Here is a 27,341-nt window from a genome sequence, read left to right as displayed (position 1 = left end):
CAAAATTCTTGTCCCACCATCTTCAATCTTTCATGTATTTCCATTTTATCTGATGTAGAGGTTTCAGCAAGCCTTGTTGTGATCCTTCATGGCTATAGCATTTGAAAATGATCTAGAAGGTAAAAAACAAACCAAACAAAAAAAATGCATCAGTTTTTTTTAGCAGGAGAGTAATAATTGAAGTTACGATCTTTTTTGAGTCTTCTTCAAAGTATACATCTCAAAACTCTTATGTGTAATTCATCTTATCTGGTGTTTAGGTTGACAGAAGTATTGCTTGATCTAGCAATAATTTGCAATGGATGGAATATTGCAACGTCAATTGTCTTAAGATGTATTTTCCAAGGTAGCAAAATAAAATAAAAAAATACCTCGTTATGAGAACAAATTTGGGATGAAGTCATAAAGAGTTTTAGCTTGCTTTAGATGCCAATGAAAACAAGAACCATAAAATTGCCTTCTCTGACCTATTCTGTCTTGTAGGCAATTTTACATTCATTTGCAAATGTTACTGCATAGTAAAACAATTACATTTGGGGAAAAACATATGGAGGTTGAGGTCCTGATACTACATTCCTCTCCTTTAAGCCCCTGCTTTTTCCCTCCCTAACTTGCATACAGAGAAACCATCAATAGTTTCCAGCTGGCTATCTGTACTAAAATTTTTCAGAAAAAGAAAATCCCGACTTGAAAACCTTTCTGATGATCTCTTTGAAAAACTATGGAATTTTAAGTTTCTTGCAGGATGCTGAAATAATAATAATAATGAATAAAAAGAAAAAAGAAAAAAGGCTCACTTGAGTTTTATGCTGATGAAAAGAAGTTTAGATATCTCTTGGACCTGCATCTAACAAGAATACCACAATTATCAATAGCAAGACCTGTGGAGCTAAATTTTACCCCACTGTCAGCAAAGAATGAGTTTGCTGCAATGTATTAAGCTTATCTTTGACAAGTTTAAGACACCATAATGAAGTGATTGCATGGGACAGACAGATAAAGTAATTCATCAGATAAATCAGTTCTTTATCCTATTCATGCTTATGTTTAAAAACTAAGTCCATGAGAGGAATGGGGTAGAGAGATATTCCTTTGTTATAGTGTTTTCCACAGCTTTCTCTTTTATATGGTCCAAGTTTTTGTATACATTGTACAAAGTATGGTAAGACCCAGGAAAAAGTTTTGTAAACTATGAAGTGCTTCGCAAATATATGTTAGGAGTGAAAAACAATAAGGCAGATTCCTTGATACTAATATTCAACTCTGCTATGGAATGAGTTGTGGCACCCTCACCCCTGTTCGTATATTTTATGCTGAAGCCCTAACCCCCAATGAGATTGCATTTGAAGAAGAGGCCTGTTGGGAGATGGTAAAAATTAAATGACGTCCTAAGGGTAGGGCATAATCTGATAGGGCTGGTGCCCTTATAAGAAGAAAAGAGACACCAGAGCTTTCTCTTTCTATGCATACTTAGGAAAGGCCGTGTGACCACACACCAAGAAGCTAGCTGTCTGCAAGCCAGGAAGAGAGCCCTGACCAGTAATCAAATTGGCTGAAGCCTTGATCTTGGACTCCTTGTCTCCAGAAATGTGAGAAAATAAAAATTTCTGTTAAGTCACTTGATCTATGGTATTTTGTTATGGCAGCCTGAACTAATTATTATAAGTTCATTTAATAAATATTTGCTTAGAATCTACAGTGTTCTAGGAACTGTTTAGGACAGTGGTCAGCAAACTAGAGCTCATGGGCCAAATTTGGCCCGCTTCCTGTTTCTTGTAAATAAAATTTTCATTTTATTTACTCATTTATTTATTTTTTAGAGATGAGGTCTTGCTATGTTATTCAGAGTGAAGTGCAGTGGCTATTCACAGGCACGATCATAGCAGACTACATCCTCCAACTCCTGGCCTTAAGTGATCCTTCTGCCTCAGCTTTCTAAGCAGTTGGAACTGCAGGAACATACCACCGTGCTAGGCTTATAAACAAAATGTTATTGGAACACTGCTACACCTAATTTTTTACATATTGTCCATGACTGCTTTCATGATACAATGGCACAGTTGAGTACAACAGAGATTGTGTGGACCATAAAGCCCAAAATATTTGCCATCTAGCTCTTTATAGAAAAAGAAATATTGTCTAGCCTTGGTCTGGAATTTTGGAATATGGCAGTCATAACCATACTCCACAATGTTTCAGATTCAACAATTATCTTTTTTTTCTTGCAGTTACTTGGGAGAAATTATAGAAGTGATTTTCTTCCTTTGGATTTAAAGCACTGATTGGTTGTTGTACCATCAGCTAATCTCAGCTAGATATGCTATTTCCTTTCATTGCCTCATAGGGACAGATTGATAACCAATTTGGCAAGATTAGGAAAGGCTTCTCATAATTAAAAAAAAAACCTGAATGTTTTGTCTTTGAGTTTGAAAAATATAGGCCCATATGGTCCATTAATTTCTAACCTCTAAAGCAAGGCACGTAAAGAGACTCTGTGATGTACGTGTTTAACAACAGACTTCCTAGGGAAAAAAAAAGGCCTTGATATGTAGCATTTGCCTATTTCCATAGCGCAAATACTCCCATACCATGAATGATTTCAAGTTACCCACATGTCAATGAACACAGATTTGGGGATTTGGGAAAAGATGTGTAGTGGCTAACCATTTCACCATATTGATAAAATAGGGGCATAGAAAATTGCAAACTCCAAAATAATAACAAAGTGACAAACTTTGAGTTTTATTTTTTTAATATAGTCCATTTAATGGTAAGTATATAATTTAATTTTTAATATTAGTTGTATTTAATAACAGGCATGCAAAATTCTTGAAAATTTAACGATCTGCTTTCATGAGCTGGTGCAAGCAGGCCCAGCGTACCACTGGACTTGAAGTTTAAACTCTTTTTGCAATTTTTCCTTATTGCAAGTATTTTGTATTCAAAGATAAATAACTGTAGAAATATGGATTGATAAAAATATAAGGTCAGAGACAGAGTAATTCCTATTTTTTATTCTTTTAAAAATTAACATGAGATAATTAACTGTGGGTTGCACTTGGAAATGAATTCATCTTTCTTAGAGTCATAAGATCTTTGAGTTGGGGAACAGACTTAGAAAATATTTTCTTCATTCGTTTCCGTGATCAATAAGGAAATTGAGACCCCAACTGGGTCAGAGATTTGCCCCAGATCACTTCATAAGGGAGTGTGGAGCCAAGAAGAACAAGTTCAGTGATCTTTTCATTGCATCAGGCTGCCTTTGAGGATTTCGTTGATCCTCAGAAGGGTGTCTAATTCTCATACTAGTGGTAAAAAACGTCATTTGATATAAAAGAGTGCTACAGATTTAAAGTAGCACCAAAAAGAGGAAGGTTGAGTTTTTAAACTCCCAGAATCTGGAAAAATTAATTTCAGTTTTACATTGCTGGAATTTAGGTTTTAATGTTAGTTATGTTTTTCATTTCCTCAAGTTCGTGCATATTAAGTAGGTAATACTGTTGTAGAATGAGTTTTAGTGGTGATAGCTAAGAGGGTGTGAATACCTGTTTGTTGAATTATTAAAAAGAAATGAATCACTTCATTTAATCCTTGCAATGCAAGGATTAAAAATTTTGAGTGGATTAGTTCATCTGTCTGTCACTAACAGATACACTGAAGCAGAATTCATTTACTGATGCCCTCATTAAGTATTCATTGAGCGTCTCTTTTGTATTGGGCACTGTTCTAGACACTAGGGATACAGAGGTGAATGCAGCACTGTTTCTACCTTCATGGAATTTACATCCTATTGGGGAAAGCAAAGTAGAGCAGCAAAGAAAACAGTGACAGACTGGGAGAGCTGTTGTATGTAGGGTGTTCAGGGAAGTCCTCTCTGAAAAAAGGTGACATTAAAACAGAAACCTGAAAAAGATAAGAAAAGAGTCATGTGAGTAACTGGAAAGAACAAAGGCAAAGTCCCTGAGGCTGGAGAACGACTGGTGTGTTCAAGAAAATTGGAGGCCAGTGCTGATGGATGCTGAGAGGGAGAGAGGGGAACATGGTCACTGGAGTCAGATCATATAATGCCTGTAGGCCATGGTCAGCGGTTATATTTTACTCTGTGAAGGGATGCCATTGGACTATTATGTAAATTTCAAAAAAAAAAAAAAAAAAAATATATATATATATATATATCTCATTCTGGCTACATTGCAGAGAGTAGACTATAGGGTTAGGGAGAGAGAAGATCCAAGCAGTGAAACTAGATAGTAGAATATTGTAATGCTATAGGTTAGAGAGATGGTGGCTTTGTTTCAAGTCAGTGGTTTGCAACATTGGCTCCTCTTAAAGAACTTCTAAAAATTATGAATTTCAAACCCAGAGCAAGTAATTAAAACTATATGGCCCAGAATTTCGAGGTTGCAGTGCGGTATGATCGCACCACTGCACTCCAGCATGGGCAACAGAGTGAGACCCTATCTCTAAATATGTATATCTCTCATAGATAGAAATACCTATATATCTATATAAAGATACATATAGGCAGGACCCAGCATCGATAATTTTAAATCTCCCCAAGTGATTTTCAATGAGCAAGCAAGGTTGAGAACAAGTGTAATAATTGAGGTAATGACCATGGATGCGAATAGAAAGTGATTGGATTCCAGCTATATCAAATCATGTGTTCAACAGGATTTTCTTATTGGTTGGATGTGTGACATGAGCAAACAAAACCAGCAAAGGATTATTCAAAAATGTTTGGCCTGGGCAACTGGCAAATAGTTAGATGAGAAAACTTAAAAAAAAATCCGAAACAAATCTCTCGTTTTCACATAGTTGTCAAATTTACTCAAAATTGTAATGGATGGCACCATCTTCTATAACATGCACTTTCATATACACTTTGGAAAGAAAATGTATTTGATTCTTATTATATACATATATACATATATTATGTATGATATATAAATAATATTCTAATGTATCAAGATCAGAAAACAGAACCACAGTAATTATTTTAGCAGAGTGATTGAAATATATGCAATTGTTCAACAGGAGTTGGGAGAACATTCTAAGGCAGAAAGAAGGCACTAAGGGAACATAAAAGTCATAACCACAAAAAGTGGCCTCCATGCTTCTTGATGGGGGAACCAAGGGAAGAAGTGAGTGTTATCAGATGCTAGAATCTTAGAACCCAGGAACCCAGAACCAGAAACCAAACATCGAGAAGAGAAGGGTGCCCAGCTGCTGCTGCCACTGCAGGAGAACAAAGGAAGGGCCTTGTGGAACTGGGACGCAGACTGCTAATGGAAAGGTGCTGCCAGCTGATGCTGGTACATTTAGGATGGTGTGATAAGGCAGATTCTGGGAGAATCACAATGGCTAGAGCCAACTCTTTCTGGAACCAAGTTCTACTGCCAGGACTGAAGGGCAGTTCCTGGAGTGATAACATCGGAAAGAGCAAGCAAAGAGAAAGGAGCACGTCAGTTCTTTCCCTCTCTGGTCTTCCGGTCTTGATCTATTGTCTCTACTAGTAGAAGTTAATATAAAGGCAGCTGGTAAAGGAGAAATGCGGTTTGCTGAGTCCCAGCCCCAGCATTACAAACCAGAGTGTGTAAGTGCAGAGCTTAACAACTGGCTGTAGTTCACCCATTGGCTACTTACCATCCATACACATCTGCATATTTGAACTTCCATAAACAAAAATAATCATCCTAAGTCCTAGCTTAACAAGGTGCAAATAACCTTCATAAAAAGGAAGATTCATTCTCTCTCTCTCTCTCTCCATCTCTCTTGCTCTGTCTCCAAATAGAAGGCTCAATGTCCCAAAGGTTACAGCATCCATCTCAGGGAAGTCACGCTATCCATCCCTACATGATGTTAATTACTCCTTAAGTTTAGTCATTGTTCCATTTCCATATCTGTAATAAAAAACTAACTTGAAAGTTAACCAGCCACAACAATTCTTATATAAAAGAATAAAAGGAAAGGGGAAGAAAGGAAAAATAATAGTACAATTCTAATTTCTGTAGGTGGTCGCAAGGCCATAGTTGGTATTTATGATGTCCTTCTTCCACTACCCTTATATCCTTCTTTAGCTTCGACATACTGTTCAATATTCTTTACCTTGTGGAGTGACCCCAATCTTCATTTCTGAAGTGTCTGAATTTTCAGTGGCCCAGCCTTTGCTGTTGTTGCTACTGTAGTTTTACATTAACTTTTACTATTGGAAGTGGAACTTCTAACAGGTGTTCCAGAGAATCCTCTGGGTTCTGAAAATTGTCTTTCCTCTTCCCATTTCGTAGCAACAATCTACTGTTCTCTTGATATCAGAATCTATCATCCTAGCCAGTAGAGCAATCCACATCTTTGCCTGTCGGTTTAGTGGCAGGAGGAGCCCAAAATGACTGATAGAAATCTCAACTTTCAAGTGAGTCTTTTAGTGTAATAGTAGGAGTCACTCTCACGACTTCCCCTTGAATCTCAGACCCATGTATTCTAACTATGGGAGAAAAAAATGACTCAAATATATACTGCATTCTGTAAGACAGAACCCAGTTGTTTCTGGGCTTTGTCTGGCAACTGGTGCTATAACTCAGGCTTCAGTTGTCTAGTCCACCATTCTGTCAGGCAAGATTCTTCCAGTTAATTAGGTAACTATTAAGATCTGTGAATTCCTGAGTATAAACCCATTTTCATGCTTCCTTTGGTGTTAAAATTAGTTCACAGTAAATAGCAATGATGTGTAGAGTACCATGATGATCAATAAGCATTCCATATATCTAATGACATTAGTGCTGGCAGAAGTATTATAGACTATGGAGGCAAAGCCACATATAGAATCTGTGTCTACTTGTGAGGACAAACCATACTCTTCCTGATAGAAAGGGTCTAATGTATAAACCTCATATCCAGTAGCTGACTGGTTTCCTTAGGGAATAGTGCCATCTTGGGGTCTCAACACTGTTTCTGTTGTTGGCAAGGTAGATACTGAAAGTCAGTAGCCTTCTGAGCAAGCACTTGAATGGTTGAGTAGAGATGCTGAATGACATATGTAGAACATATTATCTGTGTATCTAATTATTGAGAGCTTCCTCTGCATTTAATGCTCTTTGGTAAGCATTCACGTGTGACAAAGATATTCTCTACAAAGTAGAGTTAGCTACTGACCACAAGTCACTTTATATATTTTTTAAATTTTTAATTGTTGTGGGTCTATAATAGGTATATATATTTATAGAGTACATGAGGATACAGGCATGTAATGCATAATAACCACATCAGGGTAAATGGGGTAACCATCCACTCAAGCATTTATCATTTGTGTTACAAACAATCCAATTATACTTTTAGTTATTTTAAAATATACAATCAAATTATTATTGACTGTAGTCACCCTGTTCTGCTATACTAGGGCTTGCTCTTTTTTTCTAACTAATTTTTTTGTGCCTATTAACCATCCCCACTTTTTCTTCAGCCCCCCAGTTACCCTTTCCAGCCTCTGGTAATCATCCTCCTAGTCTTTATCTCCTTGAGTTTGACTGTTTTAATTTTTAGCTCCTACAAATAAGTGAGGACACATCAAATTTGTCTTTCTGTGCCTGGCTTATTTCACTTAACATAATGACCTCCAGTTTCATCCATGTTGTTGCAAATGATGGGATCTCATTCTTTTTTAATGGCTGAATAGCACTCCATTGTGTATATGTATCACATTGTCTTTATCCATTCATCTATTGATGGATGCTTAGGTTGCTTCCAAATCATGGCTCTTATGAACAGTGCTATAACAAACATGGGAGTGCAAATGTCTTTTCAATATTCTGATTTCCTTTCTTTTGGGTATATACCCAGGAGTGGAGTTGCTGGATCATATAATATCTCTATTTTTCATTTTTTGGGGAACTTCCAAACTGTTCCCTTTCTTTTGGGTATATACTCAGGAGTGGGGTTGTTGGATCACATAATAGCTCTATTTTTCAATTTTTGGGGAATTTCCAAACTGTTATCCACAGTGGTTGTACTAGTTTTTATTCCCACCAACAGTGTACAAGGGTTCCCTTTTTGCTACATCCCCTTCAGCATTTGTTGTTGTCTGTCTTTTGGATAAAGACCATTTTAACTGGGGTTAGATGATATTTCAATGTAGTTTTGATTTGCATTTCTCTAGTGATCAGTGATATTGAGCACTTTTTCTTATGCCTGTTTGCCATTTGCATGTCTTCTTTTGAGAAATGTGTATTCAGATCTTTTGCCCATTTTTAAATTAAATTATTAGATTTTTTTCCCTATAGAGTTGTTTGAGCTCCTTATATATTCTGGTTATTAATCCTTTGTCAGAAAGGTAGTTTGCAAATATTTTCTTCCATTTTATGAGTTGTCGCTTCACTTTTTCTGTTGTTTCTGTTGCTGTGAAGAAGCTTTTAACTTTATGTGATCCCATTTGTCCATTTTTTCTTTGGTTGCCTATGCTTGTAAGGTTTTATTCAAGACATCTTTGCCCAGACTGATGTCCTAGAGAGTTTCCCTGATGTAGTAGTTTCATAGTTTGAATTCTTAGATTTAAGTCTTTAATCTGTTTTGATTTTATTTTAGTAAATGTCAAGAGAAAGGGGGTTTAGATTCATTCTTCTTCCTATAGATATCCACTTTTCCCAGCATCATTTATTGGAGAGACTATCTTTTCCCCAATATATGCTCTTGGCACCTTTGTCAAAAGTGAGTTCACTGTAGATGTATGGATTCGTTTCTGAGTTCTCTGTTTTTCCCCATTTGTCTGTGTATCTGTTTTTATGCTAGTACCATTCTTTTTTGATTACTATAGCTCTTTAATATAATTTGAAGTCAGGTAATGTGATTACTCCAGTTTTGTTCTTTTTGCTCAGGATGGCTTTGGCTATTCTGGGTCTTTTGTGATTCCATATACATTTTAGGATTGATCTTTCTATTTCTGTGAAGAATGTCATTTTAATTTTGATAGGGATTGCATTGAATCCATAGATTGCTTCAGGTAGTATTGATATTTTAACAATATAAATTCTTCCAATCCATGAACGTGAAATATCTTTCCCTTTTTTTGGTCCTCTTCAATTTATTTCATCAATGCTTTGTATGTTTATATGTCATATATGTTTTCATTGTAGATATTTTTCATTTCTTTGGTTAATTCCTAGGTATATATGTTGCTACTATAATGGGATTACTTTTTTATTTCTTTTTCAGATTGTTCACTGTTGGCAAATAGAAATCATATAGAAATGCTACCACTTTTTGTATGTTGACTTTGCATCCTGCAACTTTACTGAATTTGTTTTTCAGTTTTCATAGTATTTTGGTGGAGTCGTTAGGTTTTTCCAAATATAAGATTGTATCATCTGAAAACAAAAATAATTTCACCTTTTCCTTTCCAGTTTGGATGCCCTTTATTTATTTCACTTGTCTGATTGCTCTAGCTGGGACTTCCAGTAGTATGCTGAATAACAGTGGTGAAGGTGGGCAGCCTTTTCTTATTCAAGAACTTAGGGGAAAGGCTTTCAGTTTTTCCTCATTCAGTATGATACAACTGTGGGGCTGTTATTACGTTGAGATACATTCCTTGTCTGCCCAGTTTTTTTGAGGGTTTTTATCATGATCTATTGTTGAAATTTATCAAATGCTTTTTCAACATCAATATAAATGATTATATAGTTTTTATCTTTCACTCTGTTGATATGATACATCACATTGATGATTTGCGTATGTTGAACCATCCTTGCCTCCCAAGGATAAATCCCATTTGGTCATGATGAATGATCTTTTCAATGTATTGCTGCATTCAGTTTGCTAGCATATTTTTAGTATTTTTGCATCCATATTAGGGATATTGGCCTGTAGTTTTCTTTTCTTGATATGTCTTTCCCTGGTTTTGGTATCAGGGTGATACTGGCCTTGTAGAAATGAGTTCAGAAGTATTCTTTTCTTTTTAGGGGGATAGCTTGAGTAGCATTGATATTAGTTCTTCTTTAAATGGTTGGTAGAATTCAGCAGTGAAACCATCAGCTCCTGGGATTTTCTTTGCTGGAAGACTTTTTACTACAGCTTCAATCCCATTACTTGTTATTGGTCTGTTCAGGTTTTGGATTTCTTCATGGTTAAATCTTGTTAGGTTTTATGCATCTAGCAATTTATCTATTTCCTCCAGATTTTCTAATTTATTGGTATACAGTTGCTCATAGTAGTGTATTAGTCCATTTTCATGCTGCTGATAAAGACGTACCTGAGACTGGACGATTTACAAAAGAAAGAGGTTTATTGGGCTTACAGTTCCATGTGGCTGGGGAGACCTCACAATCATGGCAGAAGGTGAAAGGCACATCTTACATGGTGGCAGACAAGAGAAGAACACTTGTGCAGGGATACTCCCCTTTTCAAAACCATCAGCTCTTGTGAGACTTATTCACTGTCATGAGAACAGCATGGGAAAGATCTGCCCCCATGATTCAGTTACTTCCCACTGGGTACCTCCCACAGCACATCGAAATTCAATATGAGATTTGGGTGGGGACATAGCTAAACCATATTATTCTATCCCTGGCCCCTCCCAAATCTAATGTCCTCACATTTCAAAACCAATCATGCCTTCCCAACAGTCCCCCAAAGTCTTAACTCATGTCAGCATTAACTCAAAAGTCCACAGTCCAAAGTGTCACCTGAAACAAGGCCAATCCCTTCCGCTTATGAGCCTGTAAAATCAAAAGCCAGTTAGTTACTTCATAGATACAATGGGGATACAGGCATTGTGTAAATACAGCCATGCCAAATGGGAGAAAATGGCCAAAATAGAGGGCCTACAGGCCCCTTGCAAGTCCAAAATCCAGTGGGGCAGTCAAATCTTAAAGCTCCAAAATGATCTCCTTTGACTCCATGTCTCACATCCAGGTCACACTGATGGAAGAGGTATGTTTTCATGGTCTTGAGCAGCTCTGCCCCTGTGGCTTTGCAGGGTACATCCTCCCTCCTGGCTGCTTTCACAGGCTGGTGTTGAGTGTCTGTGGCTTTTTCAGGCTCATGGTGCAAGCTGTTGGTGGATCTACCATTCTGGGATCTGCAGGATGGTTGGCCCTCTTCTCACAGCTCCACTAGACAGTGCCCCAGTGGTGACCCTGTGTGGGGCTCTAACCCCACATTTCCCTTCCGCACTGCCCTAGCAGAGGTTCTCCATGAGAGACTTACCCCTGTAGCAAACTGCTGCCTGACATCCAGGTGTTTCCATACATCCTCTGAAATCTAGGCAGAGGTTCCCAAACCTCAATTCCTGACTTCTCTGTGCCCACAGGCTCAACACTATGTGGAAGCTGCCAAGGCTTTGGGCTTGCACTTTTTGAAGCCACAGGCCAAGCTGTACCATAGCCCCTTTTAGTCATGGCTGGAGCAGCTGAGATGTAGGGCACCAAGTCCATAGACTGCAGATAGCACAGGGACCCTGGGCCTGGCCCATGAAGCCATTTTTCCTCTTAGGCCTCTGGGCCTGTGATGGGAAGGGCTGCCATAAAGACCTCTGACATGCCCTGGAGACATTTTCACCATTGTCTTGGGGATTAACATTTGGCTCCTTGTTACTTATGCAAATTTCTGCAGCAGGCTTGAATTTCTCCTCAGAAAATGGAGTTTTTTCTTTTCTATCATACTGTTAGGCTGCAAATTTTCCACACTTTCATGCTCTCCTTCCCTTATAACACTGAATGCCTTTAGCAGCACCTAAGTCACCTCTTGAATGCTTTGCTGCTTAGAAATTTCTTCTGCCAGATACCCTAAATTATCTCTCTCAAGTTCAAAGTTCCACAAATCTCCAGGGCAGGGGCAAAATGCCACCAGTTTCTTTGCTAAAACATAACAAGAATCACCTTTGCTCCAGTTCCCAACATCTGTGACCACCTCAGCCTGGACCTTATTGTTTATCTCACTATCAGCATTTTTGTCAAAGCCATTCAACAAGTCTCTAGGAAGTTCCAAACGTTCTTACATTATACTTTCTTCTCCTGAGCCCTCCAAACTGTTCCAACCTCTGTCTGTTACCCAGTTCCAAAGTCGCTTCCACATTTTCAGATATCTTTTCAGCATTACCCACTCTACTGGTACCAATTTACTGTATTAGTCCATTTTCACGCTGCTAATAAAGTCATACCTGAGACTGGACAATTTACAAAAGAAAGAGGTTTATTGGACTTATAGTTCCATGTGGCTGGGAAGGCCTCACAGTCATGGTAGAAGGTGAAAGTCATGTCTCACATGGCGGCAGACAAGAGAAGAGAGCCTGTGCAGGGAAACTCCCCTTATTAAAACCATCAGATCTTGTGAGACTTATCCACTATCATGAGAACAGCATGGGGAAGACCCACCTTCATGATTCAGTTACCTCCCACTGGGTCCCTCCCACAACATGTGGAAATTAAAGATGAGATTTGGGTGGGGACACAGCCAAACCATATCAAGTAGCCACTAATGATCCTTTGAATTTCTGCAGTTTCAGTTGTAATGTCTTCATTTTCGTCTCTCATTTTAGTGATTTGAGTCTCATCTCTTTTATTCTTAGTTGCTCTGGCTAAAGATTTCTTAATTTTCTTTATCTTTTCAAAACACCAACTTTCCATTTCATTGATTTTTTGTACTGTTTTCTTCACTTCAATTTCATTGATGTCTGCTCTGATTTTTATTTGTTTTCTTCTACTAATTTTGGGTTTTGTTTGTGCTTGCTTTTAGTTTTTTAATATTCCTTGTTAGGTTACTTATTTGGAGTTCTTTTTCTTTTGGGATGTGGGCACTTACTGCTAGAAATTTTCCTCTCAGTACTGTTTTCACTGTATCATAATTTTTGGTATATTGTGTTTCATCATTATTTGTTTCAAGAAAATTTTCAATTTCCCTCTTAATTTCTTTATTGACCCATTGGTCATTCAGGAGCATATTGTTTAATTTCCATGTGCTTGTATAGTTTCCAAAATTCCTCTTATTATTGACTTCTAGTTTTATTCCATTGTGATCAGAGAGGAAGCTTGATATTATTCCAATTTTTAAATGTTTTAAGACTTGTTTTGTGACCTAACATATGGTCTATCCTTCAGAATGATTCATGCACTGAGGAAAAGAATGTGTATTCTGGAGCCATTGGATGACATGTTCTGTAAATATCTATTAGGTCCATCACCACAAGTTACTTTAGGTCTGTACTTCTGAATTTCTCAGCATAGACAAAGTAGAAAACCAGGTAAACTGTATGAAGTGCTACCCACTGGGAGGATTCCTTCACCAAATTTTTTTTCCAGTGGCATTTCATAGTTGGCTTTGCTCAGTGGGTGTGTAATTGCAGCCTCCTTTTAGGTTGTGAAAACATTACGCTAAACCATCTATAAACTAAGACTTTTTCTTCCTTGCTCAAATTATCAAAGGTAATTATCCATGAAGTCCTGAGTGTGGATTAGGGGAGAGGGGACAATAAAGCAGGAGTAGGTGACATAGGAGTGTGACCACCTGCTCATGTAACTTATTTCTGCCATCCAGGTCTCTACAAGCCTAGTCACGTATATACTATTTTCACTTGATGATGATTTGCTTCCATCAGCCAACATTGTAGTTTGTAAGTATCACGTAACATCATCTCAAAATGGATATCTCAGCTCATATGGTTCCTTAATGTCTCATACTCAGAGGGTACAGTCTCCATTAGGATGCACTGATAAGCTAGAAGCTATTTTTCAAAAGGAAAATAGTTACCCACAAGTTATCTACGGAAGAAGGCACATTTATTTTTCTAAAATTTGGTGATTCTGTTCTCCTTTAGGATCTTGCCAAAGTCTTCATCCAGTACCTGTGTTTGCCACAGACACTTTGACTATCATTGAATCTGCTGGATCCTAAATCTGAAGTGACTACCTGTATTTCAGCTTAGTCCTGCTGCAGAGCTTTCCATTGCTCTAGGCCCTGCCTAAAACTGGCAGCCTTTGGGGTTATTCAATAAATGGGTCTGAGCAGTGTATTCAAATATGATGTATGTTACCTCCTAATTCCAAGAAGACCTACCAAGCATTGTACCTCTTTTTTAATGATAGGCGAGTTCAAGGCTTAACAACTTATCTTGCACTTTGGAAGGAAGGTACCACTACCATGCTTCAGATCACTGGACCCTCTGAAATGACTTCAAGATAATAGGCCTCTAAATTTTCACTCACAAATGGAAAATTTGCTCTGCTGTTCAAATTATTTAAACCATGTAGCTTCTCTTTAAAGTTGTGATATTTCAAGGCTCACTAAAGTCCTTGGGCACTCAGTAAATAGACTTTAAGGATTTAACTTTTCTTTTATCTCTGTTTTTCTTTTTTTGGATGAAATGGTTAACTGACCACAGGTGGGAGTTGCACCATCAGGGAAATACCCAGGGCAGATGGCAATTACATAGCATGCCTATACACCCTGTCCCTCTCTCATCCTTTGCTCATTGAAGATGTCACTCATGGTCCCTCTCCTATCCTTTGCTCATTGAAGATGTCACTCATTGATCATAGCCCTCTTTCTGAGCCTGAATATTGTCTCAGTATTCTTAACACAGGCCTTAAACAAGCCAACCAATTGATAAGAGTTGAAATCTGTTTGCTATTACATGAAACTTCTGCATGAGAATCACTGATGTGTTTGTTAAAAATGCAAATTTCCTGGGCTCACAACAGAGCCTATTGAATAAGAATGGTTGGGCTCAGGATTTTATTTAACAGGTATTTAAAAAGACAGCTTTAATTTTCCCATCAGCTTTGTTAAACTTTATAGATAGGTTTCTTTATGACCCAAGGCCCTGACCTACCTTTTCTTATGGTATTTAACTTTAGAAAACTTTCTATTATAACTTCTTTCTCTTCCCCTTTGAGATGTAAATACTCCCAGCCTCTTGCCAGTTTTAAAACCCAAGAATATCTTTCTCAAAGAAAACATAAAAATGGCCAGGAGGTTTATGAAAATATGCTCAACATCACTAATCAGCAGGGGAATGCAAATAAAAACTACTGTGAAATGCCACCTCATACCCATTAGGATTGCCATTATCAAAAATACAAGAAATAACAAGTGTTGCGCCATTTGCCACAACATGGATGAAGCCGGAGAACATTATGCTAAGTAAAGTAAGCCAGATACAAAAAGAAAAGTATCACATGATCTCATTTATTTGTAGAATCCTAAAAAATCAAATGGGAGGAAATGGGAGACGTAGGTCAAAGGATACAAAATAGCAGATACGTAGGATGAACAAATCTAGAGGTCTAATGTGCAGCATGAGGACTAAAGGTAATAGTAGTGTTTTATATTTGGGATTTTTGCTAAATGAGTAGATTGTACATGTTCTTGCCACATTTAAAAAAATGGGTAACTATGTGAATTGTTGGATATGTTAATTGGCTTCACTATAGTAACCATTTTACTATCTATGTATCTCATAACATCACATTGTATACTTTAAATATACACAATACAATTCATTAGAAAGGAAAAGAAAGGACCTGAGTTCAAAGTACATTACTTTGAAATGTAGTCATCAAGAGAGTGCCTCTATTGCTCACCCTCTGTGGAGGGTAAGAGTGTAACTTCAATAAGTACCAACTAGAAAACACAGATGGTCTAATCACATTGACCAGCCTCCCCTTGACATCCTCCAGTGCTTTTCTACTAGGACTTGCTGGAACTTAAAAACTCCCCTGCCTTTTGTTTCATCACATTGCGTTAAATCTCTCTCCCATCTTGGAATAGTCTTGAATAAAGTCTTCCTTTCCTGTTTAAACGGTTTGTTGCAACTTTACTTTGATAGTTTCACAGGTGACTTTCATTAATATTCAAATATAAGACACATCTCTCTAGATACTGAAGGGTAACCTCTAGGGAAATCAGCAGTCATTAACAAACAAACCCCACAAGTACACATTGCTGTTTCTCAGTCATTATCAATAGGATTTAGTCTTTGAAATGACTTTTTCAATAGGACAGTTTTAACTAAGCAAAACCTCTTATTTAGTAAATCTGATAACAAATTGCATGTATTTGTCCCATGACTGAAAAGGGCAAGCAGTGCAGTCTGTAGTAATGACTCAGAATGATGCTAAGCAAACATATAAATAAGATCTTAGTGTAGGGGTAGAATTGGTTTAGAGAAAAACTGGGGTAAATTACCAGCATCCAAACTTTGCATTTTTATCTGATAAAGGCTCTCAGTTCTTCTCATAAAGCACTCATAAAGCTCAGAGGCATCAGTGGCAGATAGCAGAATAACACTGTTAAATGGATATTCTAAACTATGTTAGGTTGCCTTTCATTTTAAACTGAAGCCAACAAGAAGGGTGATCTTCTATAGACTGTTCAGTCTCTCTGGGTTTCAGTTTCTTTACCTGTAAGATAAAGAAGGCTTAACTCACTTTGTAAATATTTTTATGTGTTTTGGCTTCTGTACTTTTCCCTCTTTCTGGTCTCTTCCCTCTAGGAAAGTTAAAGTTTCAATGATTCTATGAGTCTGTGAACAAGACTGATTTTTTTCAATGTGTTTTCAATATTTATGTAATCTAGGAAACCAAAAACTTGAGTTGGATAAGAATTCTTGTGTGAGATGAACATTCCCACTGAATATTTTACCCACTTTTATTGCTTATATGCTGGTCATATTATTTTCAGGTGACTAGATCAGTGTACCATTTGGATTGCATTCAGGACTATTAAAATTATGATAGATATTGAACAACTTGAGGACAGAAGAAAAATATGTGGTTATTTTTGTTTTATTATAAGTAGAAATGTCATGCCGCTATTTGGTTTTGGTATAACAAATTACTTGACATTCTATTTACTTCTTTTCTGGATTCCTGAAGATTTTTGCAATAAATGTCACTGTTCATGGTTATCAGTGTTTTATGGACATAAGTATAAATAAAACTAACCAAAATTTCAGGGGCATTTTTCTTCCTTTCAACTATTTATCCATTTATGACATAAATATTGACCGAATACCTACTATGTGGCATTGCAGAGACTATGTACTGGTGACGCAAAAATTGAAAAGGTTCAGCAAAGAACTACAATATAGAGAGGTAAGTGTTAATGGAGCTAAGTACCAAGTATTAAAGGAGCACAGGGATGGTGTTATGACCTCATGTGGAGAGGTGAGATTTTCTCAGGGAAAGCTTCAGAGATGATTTGACCTGAGTCTTGTACAAAGAGCAGGAATTTGCTGAGTTGGGAAAAGAAGAGAGCAGAGGATAACAAAGTTTAGAGGAAGGAATTTGGGAGAAATCATTTTCTAATCAAAGATACAGAGGACTTTTGTGCCAATTTCCTTATTTGCATTTCCAATAGGAAGTCACTAACCTTGGTTTTACAGTGAAATTCGGTGTGATGTTGATGAAATGATAACTGGGCCATTACTAAGATTCATGAACATTTTCCCGTGGAAAATCCTCATAAAGTCTGCTGTTTCTCACAGATTCATGACCCTGTAAAGCAAAAGGCCTATAAAGAAAAACATTTGTGCTCATGAATCTAAAATCTCATACCCTCTGCTGTGATTATAGCAGGTTGACTTGAACCTGTATATAACAAGGGAGTGTAAATAATATCAATGCAGCCCTTCCTTTTTTGGTTAGGGAGTTATGCCTATTTGGTATTTTCTTATTCACTCCAGGTGATATTAAACACACAGTTAATTAATTTGGGAGGATTATGTCCCTTTAATTTGCAGAATAAGAGAAAAATCAATTTGACCAACTAAAACTTGAAAAGAAATCTTTAAGTGTGGGTATTTTTTTCAGTTGTCTCTGGGCTCTTCAAGATTAAATTATAACTTTGATGTTCCCCTTTCAACATGATTTTATACCTTATTAGTCAATATTATCAATTCAATGTTCTTTGAAGAAAATCAAAATCAAAATATTTAAAAAGGTGATTGGGATATAATACATTGTTTATTAACAGTTATCAAAACTTTCTTAAGAATGTGTACCACATGCATTCTGATGACATGGGAAAATTAAACCAAATGATACTGTTTAGATCACTGCACCATCTCTAGTAAGTTGAATATGTTTTAGGTCTTAAATTAATCTTTGTTGAGATTAATAATAATTACAGACACTTTGCCTCTATCATCATAAATTTAGGACATTGGGAAAGTATTTTTTTTTAAATGGTGTTTTCTTTCATTTAAATAGCAATGAGAAAATGTTAGGAAGCTCAGTGGTATCTTCCAGGAGATTTATATTTCTCACTCAGTTTCTTGATTTTAGATTTCTTTCCAATAGAAAAGCTTAAATTTTGGCACACTTTAAAGCCTAAAAAGATATTCAATGGCCACTGTAGGGAGAAACCCTATTTACAAAGATGTTTAGAGCCCACAGGTTCTTCAGGGATTAAGGATCTTATTTCACCCCTTCTTATTGGAAAAAGAGGAATTAAGTGATGCATGTGCAACCTAGATCCCAGAGTTTTGTGCCTAAGGAATACGTAAAATTTTATGAACTGACTTATGCACTTTCCAAGTTGGATTTGTTTTACATACAGGTATCAGTTTCTTAGTTTTCTTAGTGTTTTTAGGAGCTTTAATACAGGATATTCTTTTCATAATTTGATTGACTTGTGTTGCTCAAAATTTTCTGAAAAAATGATTTAATGTTTTGCAAGTGAAAATGATGCATGTTCTTGTTGGTTTTATTTAGTTATAACAGGAAGAAAAGAACTATCATATAACGTCTAGGACATTGAAAATTAAACTCTAGTTTGGTTTCTTCCATCACAGCAAGGAAAGTACAAACAGACCCTGATTTAATGGTGGTTCAACTTACAATTTTTTGACTTTATGATGGTGCAAAAGCCATACACAACTAGTAGAAACCATATTTCAAGTATCCATACAGCCATTCTGTTTTTTACTTTTAGTACAGTATTCTATACATTATATGACATATTCAACATTTTATCTTAAAATAGGCTTTATGTTAGATGATTTTTCTCATCTTTAGGCTAATGTAAGTGCTCTGAGCAAGGGTAAGGTAGGTTAAGCTAAGTTACAATGACTGGTAGGTTAGATGTGTTAAAAGCATTTTTAACGTAATGATATTTTCAAGTCACAATGAGTTTATGAGGACATAATCCCATCGTAAGTCAAGGAACATCTGTAGACTACTGCTGAGAGACAACAAGGTATACTACATCTGAGTAGTTCCTTTGTGTATTGAGAGAGTAAAAATCTTGGTAGTTCTCACAGAATTTTTATAAGAAAACACATTTTTCCTGATGAAATGAAAATGGGGCTCTTTTTAAGGTAAGGACTAACTAATTGATACTACAAGGAAATATTGCATTCATCTGAAGGTGAGACATTAATCAACTGTTAAGTTAGAGAGTACAGTTTACAAGACTACTCTCACTTCTGACCCCAGTTGCAAGTTTGGGGGTTCTCAAGACTGCCTTCAGGTTTGATAATTTGCTATGAAGACTCACAGAACTCACTGGAAGCTGTTATATTCAAGAGTTATGGTTTATTATAGTGAAGAATACCAATTAAAATCTGCCAAGGGAAGAAGTGTATAGGGAGGAGCCCAGAAAAGTACCAAATGTGGAGTTTCCATTATTCTCTCCCTGTGGAGTCATGGCCAACATTACCTTACCAGCAAGGATGTGTGACAACTGTGACAGCATGTACACAGTATTGCCAACCAGAGAAGCTCATCTGAGTGTTGATGTCCAGAGTTTTACTGGGGCTCCATGGTTGACTGCCTGAATGGCTGCCCCTTAGCCTTCATCTCCCTAAGCATAGATGCCACATGTCTCAGAGCCCCCGTCATAAATCACATTGTTTGACTGTTTGGTGGCCAAGGCCCCAAGTAAACAAAGACACTCTTCCTGGAGATCACCTCCCAGGTAATGAGGGCAAAAGTCAGGCCTTTCTTTGGGTAAGATTAACTCTTTAATACACAAAAACCAATGTGGATAACTGGAGGAAAGAGCTGGATATTTTGAAAGTGAAGTCTCCTTTTCAGAATGTGAATTTTTATTTATTTATTTATTTATTTATTTATTTATTTATTTATTTATTTGCTGCAGAAGCTACATAAGTAGTCAAAAGTGATCAATTAGGAATCAGATCTCAGTTTATGTTCTCTGGTTTGTATGTCTGCTAGGCATGTAATCCAAAAAGCTGTTTTATTTTCTTAGCTTCACTTTCAAGGATGATGAAACTAGAATAATCAACTTTGCCTATTTCTCTAGATTGTAGTGAAACCTAAATAATAAAAGGTAAAATTGCTTCACAAAGTACCATACAAATGTACTTTATAATATTTAATATCTCTGAAGAAGAGCTTGCAGTTACAAGTTATCAAACTATTTGAGTTATTAATTTTTGAATTGAAATTTTGAAGAATATTGTCAGCAAGGGACATGACTGTTTTAAGTAAAATTTAGGGCTACAATATAAAGAATAAATGTTTAAATATTTTACTTCAGATATGTAATTACCAGCAATAGAGAAGAGGGCATTTTTATGGATAAAGCTCTTTTACTCTGCTAAAGTGAAAAAGCGTGAGCTTTAAAGAGAAATAATCCCAGAAACATGATATCACTAGGGGACAAATTATTCATATAATGCATTGATCTACTCATCTTATAGGGCTCGTGTTATTATTAATAGTGAAATATTTAACCATGGCAGGGATATATTATTGCTAATACATTTTATATTGTAAATAATAATGTCAAATATAATTCATAGTTAACTAGTAGAAAGCTGCCTTTGGATAAGACCCTGTACACCTTGAGTATATAGGCATTATTTTAATTTGTTTAGCAAAATGGAGGTCCAGAAAAATAATACTTGTACTTTTTCAAAATTGTTATCATTTGAGAAGCTGAATAACCAGCAGTTATATTCCAGTTACATGCAGAACATTTCATTTACAGAATACTTGTAGGAAGAAAATATATCTATGCACACCCATGGACTTTTGCTAGCGGTTATAAACTTGATATATTGTCCTGGTTTGTTCTTTTGTTGGAAAAAGAATAGAGAGAAATTATCCATCTGGCTCCTGTCCTGAAGTTGAGCCCAAGAGGGAGGTGATGTAGGGTAAAGACTTAGAATCTCTGCACGAAATGAATGTCTTGCTGACATTGTGAAGCTGTGTGTACTTATGAAATGCCAAGGTTCTCTGCATGGTCCCTGTTACCCACCTCTAATTCTTTCACACACAAGGTCTTCCAGATGTTCCCAAGGAGAATGTGTCTCTTTAAAATAAAAGTTATATCAGCCATCATTTTCCACATATTCCTATGGCACCCATTTACAAGACTTTGTAATAAATTCTCAAACATCTGCAGATAGTATCTCCATAATTACTTTTGAAATTACTAGCCACCTGTCAGCACAGAGATTACTACTATGAAGAATGTCAAAGGGGAATTAAAGTTTTTTTTTTTTTATTAGGTCACCAGCATTCTACCATAGACATATTGTGGGCAGATAGGACCATTTCAGCACACAATTTTATTAGGTACAATAAATTTGAAGTTTACATGTTCCACAGTTACTGCATATGCATATTTACTGTGTGCATATGTATTCAGCAGTAACTGAAAACTGCTTAGGATGGCAGTAGTACCTTGGGGTTTGAGTTTCAGATGAAAAAGAGATGTTCAGCTTTTTTGTTTCTTGTACAAAAATACATTTGCTTAAAAAGCAACTGGAGCTACTTAGGACACATTATGCTGCTTTGCCTCATGGAAATGCTGTGAAATTTAATTTTGCAAATGCATAACTGTATGGGAAAGGATAACTCCTAAGATTTATCCTAGGGAGGAGAGAATAAAAGAGTTAGAAAGCCGAAGCACTAGTTTGATGTAAGTGGCGAAACAACTATGAAATATCTCGTGGTGCCCATGTGAGAAATAAGGGCAAGGGAGATTGATTAGCCCTTGACCTCTGCTACCCTTCCAGGCCTAATAGCCAGCTAATATTTGAATGCTTGTGTTGTGACAGGCCTTATGTTGAGCATTTTATGTGTCATCTCATTTAATATGCAAAACTACCCACAGAATTAGGAATTATTATTATTATTGTTATTATGACTTCCAGACTACAGTTTTAAGAGATTAAAAAATCAAAGATTGCCCATGATGACATAGCTAGTCAGTGGTGAAACAGGGACTTCCATCATCACTATTGAGTATGCAAAGTCACCAATTCTCAATGTTGCTAAACCTAGTGGCCATTTCTCAGTCCTCTTCTTGTTTGACCATTAGTAGAATTTGAATAATAGAATATACACTCGAAGTATTTTTTTCTCTCTTGGCTCCAGGGATAGCATAAACTCACTATTTTATTCATTCTGGATACTCCTTCAATCTTAGATGGTGCTTCCTCATCTCCTCAGGGCTCAGTTTTGATCTTTCTTTCCCATTCACGCACAGACGGGATGATTTCATCTGGTAGTTTCAAAACATGCAATACCAGCTCTAGGCAAATGACTCCTCAGGTACATCTCTAGTATGGTCTCCTCCAGACTCAGGGTCTCCTCTAGAGTTAGCTATTTTCTGTCTCTCCCTCTTTAGTTGGCTAGAGAGAATAAGACCTGAAGTTCCAGTGTGGACTTAGAGGTCCCTTAGGTCTTTAGTGTAATACACAGCAAATTTCAGCTTCCTAGAGTAGGCTTCACTTGAGTTTAGGGCTCCAAACCCAGCTAAAAATAAAGTTAGTTTTTTTACCCTCTTCCAGTATTCCCTGTGTTCTGCTTCCCTTAGGAGTCATATGGCACGGGACAGCTATGGTCTGGGGCAGAATTCGTGCATTAAATCTAAATTCCATCTCAACTTTTAACTGTCCAACTTGCCCATTATTACACTTTTTGAGGGTAATTGTAGTTGTATTGAATCTCGAGTGTGTATAGTGGTGTTTTTAGATGATGGCTTTTTGGTGGAATTTGAATTACTCCTATATGATATGACATACTAAGATATGATATGATATATATTATACACTTTGTAGGAAGTATAGGCATACCTCAGAGATACTGTGGGTTTGGTTCCAGACCACCATAGTAAAGTGAACTATCACAAAAAGCAAGTCACATGATTTTTTTAGTTTCTTAGTGTATATAAAAGTTATTTTTACATTATACTGAGGTCTATTAAGTGTGCAATAGCATTATGTCTAAAAATGTATATACCTTAGTTAAAAGTAATTTATTGCTAAAAAGTGCTATCATCTGAGCCTTCAGCAAGCCGTAGTTTTTTTTTTTTTTTTTTTTTTTTTGCTGGTGGAGGGTCTTTCCTCAATGTCAATGACTGCTAACTATCAGGGTGATGGTTGCTAAAGGTTTGGTTGGCTGTGGCAGCTTCTTGAAGTAAACCAACAGGTTTGAAGTCTTGAAGCTGTATGCCAACAATAATGTTTGGCATATCAATGGACTCTTTTTTTTCACAAAAGATTTCTCTGTAGCATGTGATGCTGTTTGATAGTATTTTACCCGCAATAGAATATTTTCCAAAATTGGAGTCAATCCTCTCAAACCCTGCTGCTGCTTTATTAACTAAATTTATGTCATATTCTAAATCATTTTTGTCATTTCAACAATATCCACAGCATCTTCACCACAAATAGATTCCATCTCAAGAAACCACTTTTCTTTTGCTTATCCATAAGAAGCAACTCCTCATTCATTCAAGTTTTATCATGAGATTTCAGCAATTCAGTCACATCTTTAGGCTTCACTTATAATTCTAATCATCTTTCTATTTCCACCACACAAGCAGTTACTTTCTCCTCCTGTCTTGAACCCCTCCAAGTCATCCATGAGGGTTGGAATCAACTTCTTTTAAATTCCTGTTAATGTTGATATTTTAACCTTCTCTCACGAATCACGAATGTTCTTAATGGAATCTAGAATGGTAAATTCTTTCCAGAAGGTTTTCAATTTACTTCACCCAGATTCATCAGATAAATCACTATCCATGGCACTTATAGCCTTACAAAATATATTTCTTAAATAGTAAGGTTTTAAAGTCAAAATTACTCCTTGACCGATGGACTGCAGAATGGGTGTGTGTTAGCAGGTATGAAAACATTTATCTCCTTGTACATCTCTATTAGAGCTCTTGAGTGACCAAGTGCATTGTCAAGGAGCAATAATATTTTGAAAAGATATTTATTATGAGCATTAGTTCTCAACATTGGGCTTAAAATATTGAGAAAACATGCTGTAAACAGTTGTACTGTTATCCAGTCTTTGTTGTTCCATTTAAAGAGCACAGGCAGAGTAGATTTAATATAATTCTTAAGGCCCCTGGGATTTTCAGAATAATAAAGCATTGGCTATAACTTATTTACCAGCTGAATTAGCCCCTAACAAGAGAGTAGGCTTGTCTTTTGGAGATTTGAAGCAAGGCATTGACTTCTCCTCCTTAGCTCTGAATGTCCTAGAAAGTATCTTTTTCCCAATAAGGCTTTTTTTGTCTACATTAAGAATGTTTAATGATTTGAAAATCTACAATGGTGGCTGTGTGGCCACCCTCATCAGTTATCTTAGCTAGAACTTCTGCATAATTTGCTGAAGCTTTTCTGTCAGCATTTGCTGTTTCATCTTGGAGTTTTATTTTATGGAAATGATTTCTTTCCTTCAACCTCATGAACCAACCTCTGTTAGCTTTCAACTTTTCTTCTGCAGCTTTCTCACTTCTCTCAGCCTTCATGGAATTGGAGAGAGTTAGGGGGTGCTCTGAATTAAGCTTTGGCTTAAGGGGATATTATGGCTTTTGATCTTCTATTTGGACTACCGAAACTTTCTCCATATGAGCAATAAGGCTGTTTGTTTCACTTTCTTATACTTCATGGAATAGCACTTTTAATTTTCTTCAAGAACTTTTTCTATGTATTTACAACTTAGCTAATTATTTGATACAAGAGGCCTAACTTTCAGCCTTTCTCATCTTTCAATATGCCTTCTTCACTAAGCTTAATTATTTCTAGCTTTTGACTTAAAGTGGGAAACATGCGACACTTTCTGTCAATTGAAGACTTAGAGGTCATTGTAGGGTTATTTATTGGCCTAAATTTAATATTATTGTGTCTCAGGGAACAAGAAGGCCTGAGGAGAGGGAGAGAAATGAGGGAACGATTGGTCAGTGAGCAGTCAGAACACATACATTTACTAAGTTTGTCATCTTATATGGACACAATTCATGGTGCCCCAAAACAGTTATGATGGTACCATCAAAGATCCCTGATCACAGATTAACATAACCGATATAATAATTAAAAAGTTTGAAATATTTCAAGAATTACCAAAATGTGACAGAGACATGAAGTGAGCCCACATTGTTGGAAAAGTGGTGTCAATAGGCTTGCTTGACACCAGGTTGCCACAAACCTTCAATTTGTAAAAAATACAATAACTGGGAAGCATTGTAAAATAAGCTGTGACTGTAATAAAATACTAATTGTCTTGATGCTTTTGAATACTGGGCAAGAGTTTCACAAATAGAAGAAATGACATATTCACAGCTATGTTGATGAGCACAAGCAAGCACATCTGGGAAGTGACAAATAGCATTGCAGGTGCACAGGATACACAGAGACAGTGATAGAGGTGATGCCAAAGGTGAGCAGAATAAGAAACATTAAGTGTCTTGGACTTTGAGGGGGCCTGTAAATGACATGATACAATGGAGTCAGCAAAACTAAATATCCGCTTTCTTAACAATAAGGCTCACATGAGAGAAAATAGCATAGATATGTGGCAATGGTGGGCTTCCTTGGACTGAAGCCCAGAATTAGGTAGATTTATTCACTTTGTCAAAGGCAGCACCGAACAGCCACATACCACCACATATGGAGTATTGTAAGGAGGAGCAGGACAGAATATCTGCCTCTAAGAGTTCCACTGAGAAAGAAGAGAAAGGAATTAGTCTTTCTCAAACTTCTCCATCAGAAAATGAATGCTACTTCAATGAAGAGGATTAAGAAGTAGGTTAAAAGACCTAGAGTGTTCAGAAGACAAGAGGAGTGGAGAAGAAACATCGCACCTACATCTTCCCCAGGATTGAATTCTTTAGGCATTGGAAAATGACTGAAGAACTTTAAGCAGGAACTCGAGGCATATCTGTTTGGTGGTTGTATGTGTGGCTTGGTAGGTAGATGTACAGCACGTGGGGCCTTGAATGTTAAGCCAAAGGTTTTAAATGAATTTACTTTAGTACCATCAAGTAAAGTTACTAGGAGCAGAGAGGCATCCATGTTACTGATCAAAAAGTGATTCATTTAGAAGTGATATGTAGGGTTAAAGGGATTTGAGATAAACTTCAAGAGGGGATCCTGAATAGGAAGCAATGGCCATAGTGACAGGCAGTAAGTGAAACTATGGAGATGTTTTAGAAATGCAAAGAAAGAACAGATGTGAGTGATATTAGTGAAGAATGGATGAATAGAACTTGATTAGTTGTTGGAGAGGGAAAGAGGGCTCATGAAACATCAGCCTTGGATTACTTTACCCAGGTGATCAGGACAATACAAATGAAAAGGAATGGAGAAGAAGGTATTGGCTGGAGGAAAGAAATTCAGGGCAAGTATATACTAGAGACACATTAGATAATTGTCAAGAAAATGTGGTTACTGATTGATAAAGACAATATATTAAGTAAAACTCTTCCTCTTTGACAATTATATTGAACTTAATGTGAAGACTAATGTTTATCGAAGAGGCTGGCTGAGATGAAGGAGAAGAATTGGAAAAGTGTACCAGTAAAAATGGAGGACGTTGACAATTTACTCAGAACAGAGATACTCTTGAGGTCAGTGAAGGACCTAGTAGAGAAGTAGGGTGGAGAGAGGGAGTCAGTTAGAAAGGAATGGGAGCTTGGAAAAAGATATCCATAAAAGGGTTTGTGCCAAAGTTACCAAGTGTATTAGGGTTCCCTAGAGGGACAGATGTCTATAGGATAGATGTCCATATATCTTATATATAGGATACATGTCCATATATCTTATATATAGGATACATGTCCATATATCCTATATATAGGATAGATGTCTATATGAAGGGGAGTTTATTAAGGAGAATTGACTCAGATGATCACAAGGTGGAGTCCCACAATAGACCATGTGCAAAGTGAGGAGCAATGAAGCTAGCCCAAGTCCCTCAAAAGTAGGGAAGCCGAAAGTGTAACCTTCAGTCTGTGGCGAAGGCTGGAGAGTCCTTGGCAAACACTGTTGTAAGTCCAAGAGTCCAAAAGCTAAAGAACTTGTAGTCTGATGTTCAAGGGCAGGAAGCGTCCAGCACGGGAGAATGATGAAAGCCGGAAGACTCAGCAAGTCA

The 27,341-nt window shown here is 36.8% G+C and overlaps 1 long non-coding RNA gene across 2 annotated transcripts in view; it reads left to right on the top strand.

Moving 5' to 3' along the window:
* LOC100608394 (uncharacterized) overlaps positions 1–27,341 on the top strand; it is a 414,197-nt gene that overhangs the window by 320,172 nt on the left and 66,684 nt on the right. The window contains exon 4 of one of the 2 annotated variants that reach the window (XR_008547608.2): positions 1,475–1,589. The exons of the other annotated variant lie outside the window; for it this stretch is intronic. This is a non-coding gene — a long non-coding RNA (uncharacterized LOC100608394). The remainder of the gene's footprint in view (positions 1–1,474; positions 1,590–27,341) is intronic. 2 annotated transcript variants of the gene reach the window in all.

The sequence above is a fragment of the Pan troglodytes genome, chromosome 3 (genome assembly GCF_028858775.2).
Source record: "Pan troglodytes isolate AG18354 chromosome 3, NHGRI_mPanTro3-v2.0_pri, whole genome shotgun sequence".
NCBI classification, from domain to species: domain Eukaryota; kingdom Metazoa; phylum Chordata; class Mammalia; order Primates; family Hominidae; genus Pan; species Pan troglodytes.
Note: the sequence above shows the minus strand (reverse complement) of the source record. Positions and strands in the feature narration are given on the sequence as shown.